The sequence below is a fragment of the Phasianus colchicus genome, chromosome 11 (assembly GCF_987193195.1).
Source record: "Phasianus colchicus chromosome 11, bPhaCol1.hap1.1, whole genome shotgun sequence".
Lineage (NCBI taxonomy): Eukaryota > Metazoa > Chordata > Aves > Galliformes > Phasianidae > Phasianus > Phasianus colchicus.
The window spans coordinates 18,643,931-18,659,131 of NC_143446.1; the positions used below are offsets into that span (position 1 = coordinate 18,643,931).

General features: G+C 40.0%; 1 long non-coding RNA gene across 2 annotated transcripts in view; it reads left to right on the forward strand.

The window, feature by feature from the left end:
• The first annotated feature begins 8,481 nt into the window (after positions 1–8,481).
• Positions 8,482–15,201, forward strand: part of LOC116236839 (uncharacterized) — a 35,796-nt gene continuing 29,076 nt past the window's right edge. For both annotated transcript variants that reach the window (XR_016469936.1, XR_004168627.2), the window contains exon 1: positions 8,482–8,530. This is a non-coding gene — a long non-coding RNA (uncharacterized LOC116236839). The remainder of the gene's footprint in view (positions 8,531–15,201) is intronic.

Consider the following 15,201-nt stretch of genomic DNA (forward strand, 5'->3'; position numbering starts at 1 on the left):
AGAAAGCTTTTCCTCCGCATCTAAACAGCAGGGAAGAAATCCATGTCTCCTCTCTACCCAGGAGCAGACCAAGGAAGATTAAAAACAATTGCAGAAATACAGAACATAAAAGCATTTCCTTTTATGTTCTGTATATGCAGTATAGTATTTATGATCATTTTTTCCCTGAGGCAGTTTGGAACAGAAATTCAGCATTAGGTACAGCAGTTTTCAGTGGTGAATGGAGAGTGAGCTCGGACTGCTGGCATTCCTGTCCGTACCCACACAGTGCCACGAAGCCAGGGGAGCAGTTTGTCAAGAGCTTTCACACCCAGGCTCTTACTAATTCATTCTGATCAATGTTTGGGTCTTTAAATTGTCTCTTTTCACAACATTTCAAGGTACCTTTTCATTCTCTTTTTTTAGCAAGAACAGACTGCAGTAGACCTCCCTACACACTTGCTGAAGACAATCACCCATAGAAATAGACTGCGTTGTGTAGTCAGGAGCAACGCACGAGAACACTGTGTGTCTTATCACCTCCAGTGACAGGAAGGGGGGTAACATTATTAAACTTTTATTTTTAGAAGGGGGTAGATTTAGGTTAGATTTGAGGAGGAAATTCTTTACACAGTGAGGCCCTGCTGCTGCTGCCCAGAGATGCACAGGTGCCCCATCCCTGGAGGTGCCCAGAGCCATGGATGGGCAGCGTGGTCTATGGGAGGTGTCCTGCCCACTGCAGGGATTGGAACTGAATGGACTTTTAGGTCCCTTCCAACCCAACCATTCTGTAGTTCCATGATTCTATGATTCTGTGATTCCATGAATGTATTTACTACTCCTTTGCCCAAGGCCTGGAACCTCAGTGACTTTGACTTCTGCAAGTTTTCCTTTTACCACCCGATGCACATCTTTGTGATTATTTGAGTACACACAGAGTGGTTTTGTTCACAGATTTAGTTTTGCAACTGACCTCCAAGATTAATTGTGAAATGCATTTATTATTAACTAGGCATGAATTTTAAATAACTCAATATTCAACACCCCAATGTATAAAACCTGGATTTCTTTTCATTTCTGAAGCCAGGCTTGGCTGTTCATATTCATTTATTTAGCATTTTTGGATGTTTCTCACCCGCAAGAGAAGAAGATATGATCGTCTCTCACTTGGCATATTTCTATGTACATGGATGGATAATTAGAAAGAAAAAAACTAGTCAGTATATATTATTTATTGCATTATTTACTACGATTATCATGATTACATTTTACTGTAACCATTAAATGCCAAAATATTTTCTTTAACTATAGAGTCTGGATTAGCACTCAGTTCCATTTTCTCTTGCCTTCGCAGGAGTACTTTCAACCCCACGTATAATGCAGGCTTATCTCTGCCTTCCCTTGCAGCGCAGCCTTACAGAACACATGGGAATGCTGTGCCAGTTCTGGGGGCAGCTGCCAGACCCACAGGGACCTGTGAGACCAAAGGTGCATCCCAATGGCAGTGGGCAGGCAGATGCCAGCTTGTCATACCCACCTCCAGAGCCAGCCCAAACCAGACACATGGCTGTGGATTCACTCTGCTACAGCCAGATATAAATATGGCCATATGGCTCCTGGGCAGCATGGAGCACAGTTAACCAACAGCCCCTTGGAGAGAGGCCACAGCTGGGCTTTGCAAACCCTTTCTAGGGAGCAGAGCAAACTCTTGCATGGGCTACAGGCACAGAAAGGTCCCTGCTCAACCAGGTGACAAGGTGCCAGCAGGCAACTGCAAAGCCATGCTGCAAGCAGGGATGAGTGGTGCAGAATTGCCAGCTCTGAAAGCCTTGCTATTTTGAGGTGCAGCTTCCAACAGTGTTTTAGCCTACAAAATCCGGGGGCTAAGCAAAGTGCTGTCTGAAATTGCTACTGCAATAGGAATGCTTCCAGATTGGAAGTCTGACACTGCATCAAGAGCTTTTTTTTCTTCACAAAGTAGGCAAGAGACATTTAAATAAATCTTAATGGCTTTTGCAGGAAAGCTGTTTGTGAAAGGTCACTGCAGAAAGTCCTTACTCATGTGGGCAGGCTGATAGAGTAAGTTTTCTGAGCTCAAACAGCAACGTACCAAAACAGCCGTAGGTGGAGCACAGAAGTCTGAGAATCGTTTTGACAAGTGAGATTATATAAAAAGATCAACATAATTGTCAAAGGAGCAACAGTGCAGGAGTGATGGCAGAGCAGCAGCTCTGGCCCTTTTTTACTCCCGTGGAGCAGCCCAGTAGAGAGCAGGTATCTTCAGTGTGAGATGGCCAACACGTTCAGCTCTGATAATGTTAGAGTGGAAATAGGTGATTACTATTGATATTTCCTCTTATTAACAGTGGATCCTCACTAGTGGGTCTCAAAGTGAATCACAGAAGAGTCAGGGCAGCCTCAGCTACAACCCAGTGTATTTATTTACTAGCCAGAAAACTACAATAGCAAATCTGTGCAAATGATGACTATCATCCTTCAAAGTGCTGAATTATTTTTATGACATTTTCTGACAGAACTTGAAGTAATTAATAATGGTTAAAGCCCACAGCCCACCTCACTCCCCCATAGGCAGCAGATGAAAGCATAAGCTGTAAGCTCATTAAGCAAACAACAGTAATAAATGAAACTTGAACAATAACCCAACAGTTCTGAATACATAGCTTCAAGTCAAGTAGTTATCTCTGGATTGACTGAGAACTATAGACCATTATGGAGAATTCACATTACCCATCTTTGATTTGCAGGTTCTTCTTATGGATGATAGCTGCCATGTAGAAAATCTGTGTGTATTCTGTATATTGTGTGCGCAGGTCACAGCCATTCCACTCTCTCAAACCTTTCACAAAGGTTTTACAAAGGCTTTCACAAAGGCAGCCCATTCAGCCTGTCTCAAGGTTACCAAGATGAACAACTTTTTCAACCGTGGTTTTTGAGGCTGTTCATTATATGTTGAAGCCCTACTATATGTGATAGCAGAAGTGATACTGCACGTGGATAGCCTAACATTTCCAGACACTAAGTTATTTGCCTTTTTGCAATTTGAGTTGTTCCAATGAGTTTGGACTAGTTAGGTGAGGCTGCAACTGAATCGATACAACCCAGTCATCTTTTACTATTTTTCTTTTAAGGGATGGATCAAAAGACAGTGGATAGACTTTCATTTATTTAAGAGGATCAAGCATTTAAGCTCTGTTGTGTGCAGACAGATGACTGGGGCTGTAATGAAAAGAACGTTTTATAGAAAGCAAAACATGACTACAGGAAAAAAAAAAAAAGTCCAAAAATAATGGAATTGAAAGATTGCAGCCACCTGGCCAAGAATACAGAAATAGCTCATTCTGAGGTTTTCAGATTTACTGAACTCCAATAATTGAAGACAAGTCTGCTATATCTTAGATATTAATCTTGCAATAAAGTCATTTTAAATGTAGCTTTACAAAAGGTTTGGAGTGCAGTTTAATTCCAGATTGACATTTACTAAGTGTTTTTTATCAGCAAAATAGCATTGTGCTTCTGTGAGCTCAGGGCACACGTGAGTTCAAGTCCTCCCTGCAGAGCCCAGCAGAGAGAGCAGGGCTACAGCCCAGGAAAAGGAACCAAGAAATCCTGAATGCAGATAATTTCAAACACATTTGCATATGAAATGATTCTGTTTGGTTTTGCTCTATCGAAAGTTGAAAAGGTTTACAGATACATCCAGGTGGTATGTGGGATTAGAAATTATCTGTTACAGAGCTGCCCCTGTTTACTCCTGCCCTGCATTTACTTTTACATGAAGAAAGATGGGATTATAGACACAGATGTTTTCCTCTCTTCAGCTGATGTGGGAGCAGGGCTGGAATTGGCCACTGGGAGATGTGGGAGATTGGTGGTGCCACGGCGTTAGCAAGGCCCTCAGTGTGCACATTTTGTCCAAGGAAATCAATACCGCTAACATAGGCTGTAATTAAACAGGCTACAATCAAATTAATTTAAAAGTCAAGCCTGGACGACTGCTTTGTAGCTGCTAAGAAGCTGAGCTTGCTGTCAGGACACATGGCTGCAGAGGGCTCCAAGCACTCCCAGCCTTCAGCAGTGGTGAAGCTTCGTTCCTCCGCCTACCACCTGATTCCTGTGCTGGTGCCCAGCATCTGCCCAACACACCAGGTTGGAGGAACACCAAGGTTGGATTCAAAGCTTGTGGGAGCACCCGCAACCAAAGTCTTCATGGAAAACAACATTTTGCTTCTAGGTTTTGATCATTCTGCCTTACTCATTCTTAGCGTTTACTGCAGGTCCTTCTTACATATGTCGCTACCTAGCAGGTACACATAAATACCTGAAACTGCTACCCAATTTTCAGGATCTTTTTGTTTGATCTTTAATGTTGTATTTCTTTTCTCCTTGCACAAACCCTGACAAGTTTTTCTAGTTAACCCAGGAGAGTTTTCATGGCACACTCATTCTTTTTACTCTTTCATCTTTTCCTTTAAACCGGTCTTTCTATATTCCTCTTACATTAGCCTCCTTATTTATGTCTCAGAAGCTGAGTATTTACTTCAGGGATAACTCATCCATGTTGTTTTTTTTTTTTTTTCTATGAAACATACTTCTTATCTTTTATTAAAAAAATCCTGTCAAAGGTTGCAATACCATAAGTCAGAGAAAGCAAATTCTTTCTATTTCATATAAAGCCTACATGTTAATTAGATGATGCTTTCTTTTTCTTTGTATACTGCCAGAGAATAAAGTTTAAAACAATATTCTTCAATACTTTATGCTCTCCATAAATAATTTATACTGAGGTATATCCTAAGCTCTGCTGGCTGCTTATTTCACAAGGGCAAGGACTCTGTTGAAGGAGAACAGTACCCATAAATATTCCAAAATGACACAGTTAAAGGAAATAAACACAAAGGAATCCATTACAAGTAGAACTTTGGAAATCAGATTACAAAAGCTGTACGATAATTTTGATCACTACCACATTCAAAGTGGATATCTGGGTCATGTTTACAAAAGCATTTTCTCTCTGCAGACTCAGAAGTTTTAGGAAATGGGGTTGGGTTTTTCTGTGGAAAGAGAGAAAGAGAGAAAGAGAGAGAGAGAGAGAGAGAGAGAGAGAGAGAGAAAGAAAAAGAAAGAAAGAAAGAAAGAAAGAAAGAAAGAAAGAAAGAAAGAAAGAAAGAAAGAAAGAAAGAAAGAAAGAAAGAAAGAAAGAAAGAAAGAAAGAAAGAAAGAAAAGAAAAGAAAGAAAGAAAGAAAGAAGAAAGAAAGAGAGAGAAAGAAAAAATTAAGAGAGAAAAAAAGAAAGAGAGAAAGAGAGAAAGAAAAGAAAGGAAGGAAGGGAGGGAGGGAGGAAGAAACAGATTGGGATATGAGTACCTGGAAAGCATAAATTCCCATTGCAGGTTTATGCCAAGTGTGTGGGCTGGGCTTGCTTAGGGGAATGGAAATGCACATGTTCCCAATCAGACATAGCCAAAATTTGCCTTCACATCTTTAAATGTGCTGATTTTCAAACTTTAGGAAAAGAGATTTTGAAAATTAAATTAGTATCTCCAATTCAGCAAACTCTTCTGTTAAAGTAGAATTATTTATGCCCACCATCTATGCACAGTACCAATGGCAACAATTATAAAACAATTAGAAGAAAGTAATCAGTGCAAGAGTGATCTATTCTGTCCGTGGATTAACAATTCCCTTTCCTATTTAGATATGCAGCATTTTTAAACAAATATTTTGACCCAGTTTTTGCATACTGTTTATGCACCTCTGATGTTGAACTAAAATGCTTATGTTTGATGTTTGCTGAATGAGGCAGCACATTTTCTTTACAAGATCTATTTAACTCGAGCAAAAATCTCAAAGATCTTTTCTATGCTACTGTAAAACAATTCAGTATACAATTACTTACCAGAGACACTGGGAATATCACCTTGGATTTACAATTGTAATCAGTGTATTTTTTTTTTAATTTATGTCTGGTTACAGTTCCTAGAAACCCCAGCCTTGTTGGGACACCTTCACTATGCTGGTACAGGAGACATACACGCACTTTGCATCTGCATTTCATTCTTTTCTTCTTTCACAGACACTTCTACAAAGGCTTCACAGATCTGCTGTCTTTTCATACTGCTTTAGCAGTGTGCTGGCTTCTGGTTTAAATTTCACAGTAAGGGCTCAGTAATTTGTCATAACATATGCAATTAAAAGCAAAAGAAGTCCTTCCAGCTGAAGAAAGGTGAGATCCCTGCTCAGGACTGTGGGCCATTCAGGAGGTGAAGAAGATAACATGAAGTTACTGGTTGCAGAGGAAGGGTGTCCTTTGTCCCATAAGCACTGCATCTTTGCTCCATTTCCTGAGGTCATCTTGTGGGTACAAACTCTGCACCTCCAAAAAAGAACCAGAGGAAATATATTCTCCTGGAGAGCAGAACCATTCTGTCTGTACTTAGATATCTCACTCTCTTCAGCCACTAAATTGATGTATGCTATGATGAACTGGACTTTTCATAGAGCAAACCAAATCAGAGAATCATAGAATGCTCTACAGTGAAGAGATCGTTTGAATACTGCAATATGTATACATTTAAAGTCCTGAATCTGCAATTCCATCTCCAGGAATTGCATTGATGGAATCTGCAATTCTACCTCTTTCTTGATTTTGGACTCATTAAAGGTAAGACTGGCATAACTTTACATGTAGAATGGTGATCAGAAGTGAATTGCTCAAGTTTTACCCATTGCTAATAAGCATGGGTCCTTCTTATCATTTGCAGCACACGTTCAATTAGAGCTTTGTCGTCATTAGTAGCATGATGTGTAAACTGATGAAGCCACATAAAGCAGATGGTTAAGACTCTGGACACAAATAAAAGAAAGAATATGTTACACTTCATTTTAAGTGGCAGTTCTGGTGTACTATAACTAAATGGTAAGGTACTGAATGCAATGTAATGACTAACGCGGCAAATGCACTGCTGTGCAAATAAACTGTTATGAGTTTCACTTCATTTTAATTAGGCACTCAGTTCATATCCTTCCACACTGTGAATAGACCAAGCAAATGAAAATATGGCTTTGTATACAGTTTGCACAGTACTTTGTGTACAGTTCAGTTCCCATGTATTTGCAGGACAAGTGCACAAACAGTTTGATAATCATAGTCCGATTGTATTGATGATGGTCATCAGTGAGAAAATTTCAATTGTGTTGCTTGATAGAAATAGCTACCAGAATGCAGTAGATCCTAAATTAGGGAACTTACACAACAGAGAGCAACAGATAAGCCTACTGACAACATACAGAGCTTTGGTTGATGCAGACCAAGAAGTTCAGTGTCAAATTAGAAGTCACAGCCCTTCTGCTCTCCCACAGTGTAAAGGTCAGTATCACATGCAGACTGGCTCTTTTTAGAAATGAACTTATGTTCCTCTTCTAGATACTTACTATTCCCAACTGTTCATCCATGGCTACACCTCCATGTCTCATGCCTCCACGCACTTGAAGGATGGCATTACAGGCTTTACTGCCTCACCTGCAGCCACACACAGCTCTTTGCAGGCCAAAAGAAAAGTCCTCGGAGGGAATTACACGGGGAATAAGCATAAGCAACAGCTCAGCATACAAAACTGACCTTTGCATAACAGTTTATCACTTTTTAAACAACTCTGCCTAGTAATTTAACCCAGCTCTAATTGCATCCCTAGTCCTAGCTTGTATATTTGAAATACTGAATGCAGCAGTGCTATCTATATGTACTGTTTGTGATAGTGGGACCTATCCTCCAGGCAGTGGATCAATATCACAGTTCATTCTACACAGTCTATTGCTTGTACACTCAATGGCCACAGCTTTTGGCCTGATCTGATCTCCAATGAATGAGCATGCGAGAGATGCGAAATAGGCTCCATGTACCATTACCAGATAATGCATTTTCAATCAGGTTCATGCAGCTACAATATGGTATTTATATCTGGCATACAGGGATTTTGAATGCCTATTGTGAGCACACTGCTTGAAAGCAAAGAACCATGAACATGACAAGCCTTAGGAACAGCCTTGTCTAATGGATGGTCCTCAGCAGAGAGTATGGGAGGTTTTTGTAAGCAACGAATTAAGAAAAATATCAGGGTTTTACTCATTTTACTGCCTCTGTAGTCTGGTCTGCTGAAAAAAATATAATGTTTTTGCACATACATATGTAATATAGTGTCTATGTGTGTTTAATATAAATACACCTGTATATGGCATTTTCGAACCTTCGGGGTACAGCCTGCCATTGGCCTTTAGATGGCTATAAATAAATAGACCCTCAATGATCACTTGATCAATTGATATATTTTATTTTCATATTTTATTTTCATTGTACTCGTAGAAATCCAGAGTACACAGGTGACTTGAATCTCCTCAATTCATCAGAACTCACCGAACCTGTGGGCTGAAACCACTGGTATTTATTTAACTAAGTGCAGCTGTTTCCTGAGTTTAGCAGGCAAAGGAGCAGGAGGGGGATGTGTGCTGGAGCTGGGAAGTACTTGGATGAAAGGTAGGCAGTGGTTTTTATGACTATTTTGTGTACTGTGATTACTGGAAACTAAGAGGTGGTGCCTGGCTGGGGAAGTAGGTGCTTAAGGTCCAGCCTTGTTATAGAAGGAGGAGGAAGAAGTGGAAGTGATGTTACTTGGTCTGATTTTTGCTGCAGTCAAGGAAGCTTGAAGGAATGGTTTGGATAAGGAGGCTGCACCAAGCTTTGCCTTCTTCTTTTTCTCCTCTTAAAAACTAATCTGACAAGATGTAATCTCTGAGTAACCCAAGTACCTTGACTTTTCACTGGAGGCCACTGATGTCAGTGAAATAATTCTGCATTTATGATAAAGAGGAAAAAACTTCTAGTTGTGTTCAAGCTATCAAGGTTCCTGGAAGCTGTAGAGGAGGCTTGATTGAAGGACTTGTTATATATTCTACACAAGGCAAATGCTTTTCATCTGTTTGCAGGGTTTGCATTATACTCAGACAGTATTATGATGTTTAAGTAATGCTAATAAAATTCTGTATTCTTAATCTTCAAACATTTCAATTCAATTGACTGGTTCACTTTAAATGGGGTCACGAGTGTATTTTTTCTGATGTGCAATGATTGGTTGATTTCCCTGTGGCAATATTAAATCATAGTTGTGAAATGGAGTTCAAAATCCCCTGTAGTAAATGTACAGTGTTATTTTGACTTTATGAATGGGGTCAAAATAGGACGAATTACGCCTGCAAATAACATCTCTTTTGAGTCTGAAGTGTAGCTGCATAAACTCCAAAGATCAGGAAATAACTGTTCCAGCTGCTACTACTGTGAGTCTAATCTATTTAATGATGAGCATGATATCAAAGAAATATTCTTTCAGGATACACGTGCTCGTTGTATGCTGCTGCCTTCGTGACTTCCCCAAAATGCAGGTGGAGAAAGAGAAGAAATGGGAGCAGTTATCTTTCTCAGCCCATTCTGTTGAAGGCTCTTATCACCTATGTCAGCTCTCTGAACGAGTTATGGCCAACGTAGCAGCAGCTTTTTTATTGACATTCTCCTGCAACTTCCTCAGTTACTGTAATCCCTAAAAGCCATCCAGCAATTGCTGTTACTTTCATCCTTGCAGCTCAGGGCCTCTGACACAGAAAGCTCCAGTCTGGCTGCTTTTTCTTCGTGCTTGCTGCAGGCTGTCGCAGCCCGGACCCTGCCTATCCTTTCTGTGAGGCTGTGGGCTCCCTTAGCTCAGTTTTGTCATAAGAACATCCTGGAAGATTCTCCAGAGCTCTCACAGGCCGGGGAAACCTCCCCTACTGTTAAGGGCAGGACTGCACAACAAACGCTTCTTTTGGTACGTTGCTTGTATTCACAAACCTTGCAGGGCTGGAGGCACCCATAAATGGAAGGTTTTCTACGATAAATACACCCGTCTGCCCTTCTGAGAAGCCGGGAATGGGATGGAAGGAAAATGTAACATACACTTGGGTCAATATATTTGCTTTGTAACCTGTAACGTGGCGCTTTGTGCAATGTGAGCACTTCCAAATAGGTTGCAAATTACATGCTATCTGGTCTGCCAATTACCTGCTAAGTCTTATCGCTCTTAACCTGTTCTTAGCTCACTTGACTAGCTGACAGCTATTCAAGTCCTTTCTAAGGCTAATTAGGGAAGCAGTCATTGACATTTCTTTACTTCATCCCAATTGTCACCTTTTTCGGGCACGCTGGAAACCTTTAAAACTTGACTTGCTCACTCTTGCTGTTAGTGAGGTCTGCAGCTGTGAACGCTCCCTTGGCACCCAGCTCCAGCCTCTGGCTTTAGTCGCTGAGTGTCCCAGAAATGGGAACGAGGTGTATGAACTGGATGTCCAGCGAGAAGTCAAGATCGCTTCTGCAGCTTAGTGAGAAGAATTAACGCATTGCTCAAAGCAAATCAAAGACCCAAGAAGCAGAACAAGAGAATTCAGATCAGCTCTCACTGGTAATGTAAAAGCTGCCTCCTTGGTGAATCTGTTGTCCGGAACTCAAGGTACTTAACCTTCTCGAGGCGAGATGCTATAGATCTCACTTTGCTGTCCCCTTAAAGTTTCCCTTCTGTACCTGTGCTCCATCAGTTTTCAAGTACGTTTTTATAAAGGCCTTTATACAGACTTGCTTTCAAAGCAGCGGGTAAGCAGCGCTTCAGTGCCAAGGAAACTGCTGCTGTATTAATTGGCATTGATCAGTGAAGTGCCTGCTAATATTGCTGGAGGAATGGGGGTGGCTTGAGAATTTTGAGCCTGTCAACATAATTTGATAAGAATTAAAACTGAGAAACAAATTTGGTCTTGTAACAGCTTCATGGACTTTGGGATATTTGTGCTGCTTAACATTAGCAAGAAGCTTCTTTTGTAATCTAGTCCTCATAGTTTTCAGCTGATAAAGCCAAAACAGAGCCCTTTTATCACAGTAGGAAACTTCCCTCTCCCCTCAGATTTTGAGCAATAACAATTCTGTGGGGTAATAATTATTCTGGATGCACTGTACCATGTAAATTAATCTGTTGCTTTGGTAGTACTACTCCAAAAGCAACGCTGATGGTGTATGCTCAGAATGAGCAAATTAATTAGCCAAACTGTGAAATCAAATAAATCTCACAGCGGTGACCTCTGTGTCACTGAATAAAGAAAGACATTAAGTTGATGTGTAGTTGCTTTAGCTGAAGTAAAACCAGAACTTGAAAGGGCTAAATGTTCTCATTATTCTGAGTTAAAATAGACGTTTGGGCTGACAGTACGTTGCTGGCAAGGACAGATTGATATTTGATGTCCATTTAGCTTTTCCTTCTGCATCTGCTAAGAACAGGCATATAAAGCAATTGTCACAAACCAGACTGTTTCATGGGAAAGCTGCATCCAGGATAAAATCAAAACCTATGGATTTCCTATTGATGTCATTGTGCTGTATGATCTCTGCCATACACAGAAGCTCAATGGAGCTAGTGTCTAATTTGGTGTTCCATAGCTCCTGGTGTCTCAGCTGCTGAACTTGAAAATACCCTTCAGAGCTGATGCCTTTATTTTGTCCTCCCTGGGGGTGAGTTTCCAGAAGCTCTGAGGAGCATTCATGGCTTTGGATAACAGCTGTACTTCTTCCTCTCTCCTCTCTCTACTGAGCCAAAAAAAAAAAAAAAAAAGTGAAGTCTGATATTCACAGCTTTTTACACAGTAAAAGAAGGAAATGTGTGATGATATCATGGTGTGTGGTCTGCAGTGTGATCTGCCACAGTGTTATCAATATCTGCTGAATGGACTGGATCTTGGTGACTTTTTGCAGGAAAATAATTATCTCAGTCTTGTGGGGCATTTCTGGTGGCATCTATCAGAGTTACTGCAAGATGAATGTTTTATGTCTGAAGGAAGAAATAATGCTGCCTTTACTGGATTTATCTAGAAAAGGTCAGAGTGATATGTGGAAAAGTTCATTAGGTTATTCTCTCCAGAATTTGATGTTCAACAATCAATAAGTATGTAAGATTTACTGCAGGAGATGTACGTAACAGGGAAAGGGCTTTTGTATGAGTGAGTCAGTGATGGGAGGATTCTGGGTAATCTACACCATATTAAGATTTTTCAAACTATAATCAGCAAAATGAGAAGTTTCATTCAGTTATGGATGTGCTGGTTCTGTGGGGGTAAAAATCAGTAAAAATCCCTGCATAGTCAATAAGAAAGGAAAAAATATATATATAACCCTGATGTTTACGAGACAGGTGTGTACCATGTAAGAGTTGCACCACTCCTATCTAGAGTGCTCAGCATTAACTCCTCTGATCAGTGACAAATCCAACTCCACTGTGTTGCTATCTTAATATTCCTAGTGGATGCAGTTGTTGGTTAATTCGGTCTATCATGTAAAATATAGGAATAAATGGGAAGTCTTTTACTGTCTGTGGTGAGATGTGAAACCTTTGTTCTCTATACCCCCAGATGAGCAGGAAAGTGATTCCAAAGAAAATACCAAAAGATAGTAGCTGTAGAAGTTCTTACCAAGGATAGGGTGTTTTCCTGATATATTTCATTTTGCAATGGATGATTAATGGGAGTGGACTCAAAGTATTTTAAGAATTCTGCATCTTTCCAAAGTGAAAGCCCCAATGATTGTGGCTGTGGGTTCCTGCTGTGCCCTAGATACATCTGTGCTAGGTGGAATCCAGGGCAGAATTTGGATAAAATGCAAAGACAAAGACCAATAGAGAACCCAGTGGGAGATCAGCATTTAATTCTCCATGTCCCATTAATTTGGTAGTATGGACTTCTTCAGCTCTGAGGGTTTTGCCATTAAAGGAACAATATTCCTTCTTAAGAAACCTTTTGGTGATAATTTCCCTTCAGAGACTTAATTTGCAGTGTGTTCCCTCTAGAACGTAGCAAACCACCTTGTGAAACTGTGCTGAATCACCTTTCTTCAGCCCCTCTGCCCTCATCGCAGCCTTGGCCGTGTGCAGACTGGGCTGGTTCTTGTTTTGCACATTCATTATTTTGCTGTCTCTTGTTATCTCCCCAGTGAGACCTGGCGTTCTCACGGTGTTCCCAAGGGGATCTGTGGGCTCATTTGTAAGAGCCATAAAGAATTTCAAAGGTAATTCCAAAGTCTTGTGTTTAGGAGCTATGAGAATGTAAAATCTCTTTAGCTGAGGGAAAATGTGATAATAGTACAAATATCTCCCATACAATAATTTCTTGATTCAAGCAAATTTGCAATGGTTTCCTATAGTTGTTTCATTCTGCAGTTCCCATTACAAACCACTTTCCCAAATCTGGGTTGGAAATGCATCTAAAAGACTATCTTTAAAAGATGAAATCTTTCAAATTTTCCTTTCAGATAAAGCTTGTAGGAGGACATTATTACAACCAATCAATGATATCTCAATGAAGTACACATTATTCAACTTTTTCTTTGGCCATACTTGTATAATTTCACTGAAAAATTCCTCACATCAGTATAGCTGAGGGGAAAACCAAGCTTTTAAGGATTTGTCTGAAATTCAAATAGCAGATAGCGTGGGATAAACTGTTAGGAAACTTGCACTGAAATTATGATGTGGGGGGAGAAAAAGTCTGGAAAAAATCTTCAAAAATTCTGTTTAAATTGCTTTATCTCAGTCATACCACAATCACATCATTTTGAAGTAATTGAGATTTTGAGTATTATGTTGCTGAATCTTAGTCTGCATACTTTATGAATTATGGATATTATGCATACTAATGCATTATTCAAACAATATATTTTAATATAAATGAATCTGAATAAATCAAAACAAAATATTTTTATTTCATGCTAAAGATGTATTTTGACACTGCCAAAACAAATCCAGAAATGGTTTTCTTGCTCCAGAGCTGCCTTTAAAACTCTCCCCTGCAACTGCTGCTTAACTGCGTGTTTCAACCCATATGCAATTCTTCAAAAACCTGTAGGCCTATTGTAATTTTAATGTTTCCTATTCAGAGCTAAAACATACTTCAAGTGCCACTCTCAGATTAGATAAATATACTATTGTTTACAGTTATGATAACCTTAAGATCCCCAAAATGTCTTAATCTAATTACATGCTTTTATTTGCTGTTAGTAAAAACAGAAGAATAACAACCCAACTCATTTCATCCCTACTGTGATTTCCTCTGGGCTAATTAAAGTGTACTCGACTGATATCTTAACTGTGCAGCTATTGGCAATCAAAATATTTAAAGGGACAAGCAGAGTGTTAGTGCTGTGCTGTCCCTAATGAGCACTGCTGTTAAACAGGTTGGAGGGTGCATTTATGGGCACTAATGAGCCCCGTGGTTACATCACAGGTTCAGGTCACCAGGTGCTGGTTGGGTTGGTACCAAGGGTGACCTTCTTGCTCTCAATGCTCCTATGCCTCCTCCTGCACCCTCTTTTTCCACTACTGGTACCACAAACTCTTCTTCAAACTATTTCACAGCTGTGTTAAAAAACAAAACAAAAGGGCTTGTGCTTCTCTTCCACACCAGCTGACCAGGGCAGTTGTGAAAGCAGTGAGAGATGCAGACAGCTGAAGTCAGGGCTATTGGCATCATGTAAGGGTATTGCTGCTCCCCATGGGAATTTGCACCACCAGCTGCTGCCTCTGCTTCTGGAGAGGGTGCTTGCTGCCCAACAAGAGCAGGTCTTGTGCTGTGTACAGCTATCAGTACTTCACAGTTCAGGAAGAAGAGTCTTCAAAGTAGTACTTCCATTCAGAGATCAAAATAGCTTTTACACACAAGTCTATAGCACTATAGTAAGTATTTTGAAAGAAATGACTGTATTATTGAGGTCAAAAAAAAAGGTGATTAAACAAAGAACCATCTTATTCAACAGTTCTTCCAAAGCTGATTCTTCACAAGCAACTGCTGTTGATTTTTTTTTTTTTTTTTTTATGCTTACACTTATAAGTTGTAAAGAATAGTCCATTCCTACCTACCAATGTGTGTGATAGTTATATTTCTTGTTTCTGGATGCTCTGGCTTGATGGTGAGCCTTTAATGCCACAATTCAGTGTATTAATTTTTACAGATGTTGAGGAAGAGAAATGCTAGAATGGAAATAGGGAAGGGCTTAGGTTTCTGTCACGCTGTCCTATCATGCTCTAAGGCAATAAATAATAGTAATTCATTCAGACTAGTAAATCTCTCCATTAAAATACTCAGTAGGCTAAA